The following is an 8,800-nucleotide window of genomic DNA, read 5'->3' as shown; positions in this document are numbered from 1 at the left end:
GTGTAGGAAGATATCAACAAATTAATGTCATGGTAGCTAGCTAAGAAGCAAAAGTTGAACTACAGAAATAATGTTCCCATTATAATATTTCCAAATAGATAAAATGGCCTCTTTAATGTCTTTGTAGTACAATGTGGGTCATCTTGCTAAGCCATCTTTTATAGAATGTTTACTTTTCATGTTTCACTTCTTGCTGCTTAGGCCCGTACAACCTCTTCTTCTATGCCTGCTGTTTTCCTGGATGTTTTAGCAGGAACACCTTAACTCAAATATGACAAAACCTCTGTCTGCCTGCCAATGGAAAATCAGTTGCCACAAGACAGACATGTGGTAAAAGGAAGGCAGAAAAGAACTTGGACTCCTAGGTTGCTCTTAAATTACTGCCAGCTTGCACTCAAACTTTTCCAGGAACAGATTGTGGAAAAGACTTGGTGTGTGTTCTTGCCGATGAGCATTTCACAACATAGTCTCCATGTACCAAGCCTGCTTCCGTGTAGATCGAAGCAGAGTCTGGTGGCGAATGGGGAGTTGGCGACCTCTCCTCTGTCCACATGAATACTCCTCACTGCCCTCTTCATTAAGATTCAGAGAATCCAAGATGAAGAAAGATGGAATGAATTCTGAGATCCTAAAAAAGAATTTTCCAGATAGAAAAAGATTTCTAAGGTACTGTTAAAATTAGGAACATTTTCTAAGTAATAATACCTAAAACAAATTAGGTACATTGGTTTGCTAGGGCTGCCATACCAAATACCACGGACTAAATGGCTTAGCAACAGGAATTTCTCACAGTTGTGGAGGCTTTGAAGTCCACAATCAAGGTGTCAGGTTTGGTGTCTCCTGAGACCTCTGTCCTCAGCTCGCAGATAGATGCTTGTCTACTCCGTGTGTCCTCACATGGTCATTCCTCTGTGCAAGTGCATCCTTGTTGTTTTCTCTTTTTGGGTGTCCAAATTTCCTTCTCTCATAAGGACACCAGTTACATGGGGTTAGAGCCCAGTCCATTGGCCTCATTCTAACTTAATCACCAATTTGAAGGCCCAATCTCCAAATATAGTTACATTTAGAGGTACTAGAGGTTAGGGCTTCAACACATGAATTTTGGGGGATAAAATTTAGCCCATTACACTAACCCAGATTACTAGTAGCCCATGAAAAAGATCTAGCACAGAATGATCTTGACTTTCTAATAATACCCAATTTGTTTTTGGCTTTTCTAATAAGCCAAATGTACAGGATTTGAAAAGTCAGCCTTATTTCTTTTTTTTTTACTCTGACTCCATGGGCTGCATTTGTTGATAAACTTCCGCCTTGCCGTGTTTATTTGATGAGTTTCCTTTTTGCAGCTTTCCTAGAGTAATTGGAAGTGACACACTTGCATCCACTGACTGTTCTTTTGTCCTACCTCAGCTGTCTTTCCTGTGGTCACACCTGTGACCTCATCCACATCAGGAATGAATACTGCTGAAATCTTGACTCCTTGAATCCACTAGTCTATTATAGACATCTCATTCAGTGATTCTTTGACCTTATTGAGATCTTTAACCCATTGGCCTTTCTCATTAACAGTCCTCCCTTCCACCTCCACCAGGTTTCTCTTCCTTTCCTATCCGGCTTAAGATTCTAAGATCCATCACTAGAATTACCTTTGTTCCCTTTCTCCCTCCAGGGTTGATAGAATTACAATACTGGTAAAACCAAATCCTCTGTTTCCTGCTTGCCTTTCCCCCTAGCAGCTATAGAAAAATGAAACTTTTTTTGGGGCGCCTGGGTGGCTCAGTCGGTTAAGCGTCTGACTTCGGCTCAGGTCATGATCTCACGGTCCATGAGTTCGAGCCCTGCGTCGGGCTCTGTGCTGACGGCTCAGAGCCTGGAGCCTGTTTCAGATTCTGTGTCTCCCTCTCTCTCTGACCCTCCCCCGTTCATGCTCTGTCTCTCTCTGTCTCAAAAATAAATAAACATTTAAAAAAATTAAAAAAAAAATGAAACTTTTTTTTACTGTTTTCACTTCAGAGTCCTAGCATGTAGAAAGAATAATCCTCTCCACCAAAGATATCCATGTCTCAAATCAGAGAAGGTGATGTGATGTGATGACTGAGGCATGGCAGAGTAGGAGACGTGGCAGTGAAAATAGGTCAAAAATTTGATGCTACACTGTTAGCTTTGAAGGGGGGGGTGGGGGGAGGGATCATGATCAAAGAATTCAGGCAGCCTCTAGAAGCTGGAAAATGCAAGGAAATAGATTTTCTCCTAGAGCTTCCAGAAGGAGTGTGGTCTTGCTGACATGTTGATTTTAGCCCAGTGAAACCCATTTCAGAGTTTTGACCTCTAGCACTTAAGATAATAAATTTGTGTTAAGCTACTATGTAATTTGTTACAGCAGCAATAAGAAACCAGTTCAAAGAACAAACCTCAAATGGCCACTGAACACCGTGTGACATTTGTACCTTCCAGTATGCTTGGTTTTGTATTCTCCAAAATAGAGTTCTTTTCTATTCTCCAAAATAGGAGTTCTTCCCACCTTAGCAGCTAACATTGCCTTGTATTTCATTGAGAACCTGACTCCCATTATAACTGATACATGTATTTACTTGCTCAACTCATTGTATATATAATCAGTGTCCCAACCTCATTGCCACATCCTCACTGCCACATTTTTGGCCCCTGGCCATGCCACTATCTTCAAGGAAAAAGGATGGAATAAGAAAAGGAAAAACAACATTCTATTTAAAAAATTAATTTAGCTTAATTTAATTTAATTTTAGAGAGCATGAGCAGGGGAGAGGGGCAGAAGGAGAGAGAGAGAGAATCTCAAGCAGGCTCCATGCTGATTGTGGAAGCTTGATCCCAGGACCCTGGGATCATGACCTGAGCTGAAATCAAGAGTCAGAGGCTCAACCAGCTGAGCCACCCAGGCACCTCAACATCCTACTCTTCAATGTTAATTGAGTGTCTGCCTGTGTTATAACATATCTGTAGTATGTAAACCCAAGCTTCTTCATATTTGTATGCAAAGAACAATTCCTGCTTTAATATTAAAACTTATTTTTTAATTATAGTCCAAAGAAGTGGTGCTTTTGTGTTAAAGAATTACTTCCCGGACAAAGACATTACAAAAAATATGAATATAACAAATTCTTTCCTTTCGGGCCCTCACAGATTGTGGTGTTGCCATGGGTCACTGCCCTGTCTGGTATTACTGGTATTGTACAAACAAGTCATATCCAAAGTCTCACTTCTGCAGAGATATACCTGATGTGAGGATCTACATCTTTGATATGGAATGGAAGAAGGCAAAAGTGATGAGTTTTTACACCATGGCCACATGGTGTCAGATGAATATGAACAGCTCTCTGTTTTGAAGCCCTGGAGGCTTCCTCTGTGCCAACAAGTACATGGTGAAAAGTTGTGCAAAGATGGCTTTCACATTCAAGCACGCCTCCACCCCTTCCAAGTCATCCATATCAACAAGATGTCGTCTCCTGCTGGGACCATACAGACAGGTATGTGGGGTGCCTTCAGAAACCCCCAGGGCACAGTAGCTAGAGTCCATAATGATCAAGTCATTATGTCCATCCTTACCAAGCTGAAGAATAAAGAACATGTGGCTGAGACCCTACATAGGGCCAAATGCAAGTTCCCTGGCTGCCAGAAAAATCACATCCCCAAGAAGTGGGGCTTTACTAAATTTAATGTAGATGAATTTGAAGACATGATGGCTGAAAAGTGGCTCATCCCAGATGACTTTGGGGTCAAATACATCCCTCATGATGTCTTCCTGGACAGATGGGAGGCCCTACACTCATGGGAAACTTGGCACTGCCCACTTATTCATGCCCACAGATAAATCCTATTTCCTGTTAAAAAAAAAGGATATATCCAACGATAATCAGTGACTTGAACTCTTTACCATAATGACAAGCATAAGTCAACATAATACCTGTACCTGTTACATTAATTTTGGGGTTTTTTATTGCTTTTAATCATAATTTAAAAAATTTATTAATGATTTTTATAGGGCATATAAGTGCATATATGTAGTTTGAAAAGCAACAGATGAACACATGTATATATATATATAACTGTACATATACATATATATGTATATATTAAAAAATTTATAAATTAATAAATATGTATATGTGTGTATGTGTATACACACACACACACACACACACACATCTAGTTTAAGAGAGAAATTTTGAAGATTCTCTGTGTTTCTACCTCATGGCAACCTCACTTCATCCAGGTTAACCACTGTCCTGAAATTTGTGTTAATATTTTCCTTTTCTTTATAGTTTTACCACCTGTACAAAATGTGACCAGACATCTAGTTCACCTAAGACAATCCTGGTTTAAGAATGTTATCCCTGAGTAATTATTAACAGTATTCCTTTTTACTGTCAAACATCCTGTTTTGGATGATCTAAATTATATATGGACACAGACTTTATGTGTAGATTGCTATACAGTGGGTTACTTAGTTTAGAAACTCAGTGGCAAAGAAGAAATCTAATTTTGTAAGAAAAGGGCATTATTTCCATAGTTAGATAAAGACTCCCAGAGAGTCTTGAGGTCATGATTTGGCTTCAGTGTGTATGAAATTTCAGAAGTGCATCTTTTGGAGAAGTCAGTGGAAAAAGCAGTTAGTTACTTTTGAGGAACATAGGGCTTATCATTGTCTAGGCATTTGCTAGGCTAAGTGCGGGTCAGGTTGTTAATCATATTTTTAAATTCTCTTTTAAAATTATTTTTAATATGTATTGAGGAATAATATATCTACCATAAACTACATGTATCTTAAATATATACCTGAGGAATTTTAATATCCAACATATTCCTGTATCCATCACCCAGATCAAGATATAGACACTTCTAGCCCCAGAAGACTCCCTCATGCCTCCTCCCACTCAGTAGCCCCTCTCAAAGATGGCTATTCTGCTTATAAGCAGTGATTAGTTTTATCTGTTTTTGAAATTCATATAAATGAATTTGTCTAGCTGCTTTTGCTCACTGATCACATCTTTGAGACTCATGTGCTAGATATCAGTTTATTCTTTTTCTTGCTGTGTAGTATTCCATTGTATGACTACACCACAATTTTTTTTAATGCATTCTACTGTTGATGGACTCTTATTTTTAGTATTTCCAACTTGTTCGCTCTTATAAATGAGTACCAATTTCAGTACATCATCAGCAAAAAAAGAATTCCAACTCTTCTATATCTTCATTTTATTTTGTATTGTCACTCTTAATTTTAACCACTCATAATTTTTTCAACAACAATATCTCAAAAGCCCAGTGAATTATAAAATTCATAAAAGGAATTCCTTAAAACAAAATGAATCCCTCAAATGTTGTTAGTCACATTATCAATTATTTTCAAAATTTTACTGTTTCAGAAATTTTGATCAAAATTTTGTTGAGAATTATATATAAAGATATTTACTAGAAAGGAAGAATAAATAAAGGAATAATGTGTTTGCTGAGTTTGAATCATAACTTTTTTATAAGCCTATGTTAATCTATGGACCACGTTGTGTCCCCTCAAGATTCATATATTGAAGTTCTAACCTCCAGTGTAACAGTATTTGGAGATGGGACCTTTGGGGGATAATTAGGTTGAGATAGGTCTGGAGGGAAGGGCCTTCCTTCATGATGAGATTAGAGCTCTTATAAGAAGAGACACCAGAGGGCTTGCTCTCCCTCTCTCTCTGTCATGTGAAGACACAGTGAGAAGGCAGCTGTATGTAGCCAGGAAGAGACTTCTCACCTATAACTGAATCTGCTGGAACCTTGATCTTGGACTTCCCAGCCCCCAGCACTGTGAGGAATGTCTGTTTCTTAAACCACCAAGCCTGTAGTATTTTGTTCTAGCAGTCCAAACTAATACATTAAAAACTGATGTTCTACCACATGACTTTATAGAAGATGTTGCATAGACAAATATGTTTAGAATTTTCTCATAACAGGTATGATTATTTCCAAATGATCCATCATTAACAGGACTGTGAAGAAGCATTTCTCTTTCCAGTTTCTTGATTATACTGAATTCTACTTGGCCACAGACAAAAAGGTAATTCCATAGTATTTAAAAGTAGGCCAAGAGGGGCGCCTGGGTGGCACAGTCGGTTAGGCGTCCGACTTCAGCCAGGTCACAATCTCGCGGTCCGTGAGTTCGAGCCCCGCGTCAGGCTCTGGGCTGATGGCTCGGAGCCTGGAGCCTGTTTCCGATTCTGTGTCTCCCTCTCTCTCTGCCCCTCCCCCGTTCATGCTCTGTCTCTCTCTGTCCCAAAAATAAATAAAAAATGTTGGAAAAAAAAATTAAAAAAATAAATAAATAAAAGTAGGCCAAGAGAAGGTAACATTCCTGTGACAGATCGTTAGGCCAAGGAGTCTGTCTCAGGGAAAGAAATGTAAACAATAATTGACTGTAGAAAAATAAATGCTAATGATTTTAGAAAAGAAAAAAGTTGGAGAAAAATTGGGAGACCAGCAGTTTTGATTGTCTTGCCGAAAAATCATTTAGCAAAGTCTTGGGAGTGAATTCAAGAAAGCTCAGAATGGCTGTGAGCCCAATGAAAAGATACTATTTCTGTGTAATCAGATTAAGCTTGTTACTATTTCAGTGCAAATTCTGAAATGGGAAACTAAAAGGATTTCTATTTGAGACATCAAGTGCTGGCAATGGAAGCTGAACTAATCTCAAGCGGAGTAACTATAGAAAGTCATTCTGAAAAAGGATTTATTTTCTCACTGAAAAGATGTGCTGAAAGAGAGGACCTGCCTTTGACTAGGGATAGAAACAGAGAAAATGTAGATAAAAATTCAGGAGATAATTATACTATTTAAATCAAGACCACTGTATTTAATTAATTGACATAGCACACATTGATAATCTACCATGTGCCAAGTATTGTGCTATGTAATAAGGTATATGTGTTTAGAATCATTAGGTGATTAACTCAGGTGCTTAGAGTTACTTGAGAATATGTACTACATTCCCTGGGAGACCTGCATTCATCCTCAGAGTCAGACATACCTACACCTATTCGCAATACTTGTGGGGGACCTGATCAGGCATAGAGTTACATGAGTGATCAAATTGCTGAGGTTAGCATTGATTGTTTGTCCAGGGTACTGCTTCATATGTTTATTCAAATAAATAAAGCATATGTAAAGTACCCTAGATGTGGCTAGTAAATGCTCACATCATATGCGTGAGTAGTAATCTGTATGAATAGTCATGAATGATCAGCGGATTTTTTGATGGATTATCAAAGAGAACATTATTAACCAGTAGCTGGTGATAGAAACTGTCATGTTAAGGACCCCCAGTTATTCCATTATAGGCTTTTATACCTATAATTCATGACTAAAATTTAGTTACCTATTTTAAATAACTCATTAAGCCAACATTCACTGAGCCCTTTCTGGTTACTGTGCTGAAGGTCAGGGATACAGAGATCCATGAGAGGTGTCATTTTTGGAGGAGATCAGTCTAATGGTAGCACCTATGTGGGCAGATAATTATTGTATAATGTGATAAGTCCTTAAAGAAAGTAAAAGCAGAAGTGGAACTGCAGAGGAGGAAGTGGGCAATTGCCCAGGATATCAGAAAATAATTTAAATAGGAGGCGATATTTTGATGATGAAACTGAGGCTGAGCACATCCCAATGAGCAGGTGTGCTGAACTCCAAGTCAAGTGCTTGAGGGTTTTCTTTTTTCTTTTCTTTCTTTTCTTTTCTTTTCTTTCTTTTTTTTTTAGCGTCTTTACTAAAGATGAGCAGAATCTGTACTCAGAGCTCTCAAAAAGTGAACATTTTTTTTTGAAGTACACTAGACTGACCAACTGTTAGGAGGTAACCAAAGTTCACTGTGAATTTTAGAAAATGGTTGTAATTAGTCCCTCTTTCCACCTCTCTTGATTCTTACCTGCTAGATACATAAATATGTTTAGGGAGAGAGTATAAATTACATTATGGGCATGCTTCTGGACTCAAGCAGAATTATATCCATATTTCAGTCCAAAATAGGAGAAAGTGTACTTTTAAATCTGCTGCTTGGCTACAGTAACATTTAATAAGTGTGTATCAATTCCCATTTATGTATATATATATTCTAAACAAGTTTAGGACTATAGTACAATTTTCAATTTGGAATAAAAGGACAGATGTAAGTGTTTCAAGTCTAGCCTAAAAAGAGCAATGATGGGAACAAGAAGACAATCATTAGGTCACGAGGTGTAAGTAATCTAAGATGGGTTGGTGTTGGCCGTAAGTTGACTGGCAATTATTCTCTCAGTTTTTGCTTATCTGAGAGTGTCTTAAAATTTCTCCCTCATTTTTGAATAGTAGTTTTGAAGATATGAATTACTGGTGGACAGGGTTTTTTTCCTTTCAGCACTTTGAATATGCCATTTCTTTCTAGCCTCAGTGGATCTTGTTGAGAATCCTGGTCTATAATAACTTCTCTCTTGCTGCTTTCAGGATTCTCTTTTTGTCTTTTTGGAAATTTGAGTATAATGTGTGTATGTATGGATCTCTTTAAGTTTAATTCTACATGGGTTTGTTGAACTCCTTGGATGTGCAGATTAATAGTTTTCATCAAATTTGGGTATTTTTTTTTTTTTTTTACTATTTCTCCAAGTATTCTTTCTGTCTCTTTCTCTCCTTTTCCTTCTGGGACTCCCATTATGCATACATTGGTATATTTGATGGTGTCCCACAGATTTCTGAAGCATTATTCATTTTTCTTTATCCTTTTTCTTTTCTGTTCAGCAGGCTGAATAATCTTATT

The 8,800-nt window shown here is 37.9% G+C and overlaps 1 pseudogene; it reads left to right on the top strand.

Annotated features, from left to right (window-relative positions):
• The first annotated feature begins 3,173 nt into the window (after positions 1 to 3,173).
• On the top strand, positions 3,174 to 3,847 carry LOC109254478 (60S ribosomal protein L10-like; annotated as a pseudogene).
• The last annotated feature ends 4,953 nt before the right edge of the window (positions 3,848 to 8,800 follow it).

This window comes from Panthera pardus, unplaced genomic scaffold (assembly GCF_024362965.1).
Source record: "Panthera pardus isolate Hobbes unplaced genomic scaffold, ASM2436296v1 HiC_scaffold_10, whole genome shotgun sequence".
In the NCBI taxonomy this organism is placed as follows: domain Eukaryota; kingdom Metazoa; phylum Chordata; class Mammalia; order Carnivora; family Felidae; genus Panthera; species Panthera pardus.
This window is presented reverse-complemented; position numbering and strand designations above follow the sequence as displayed.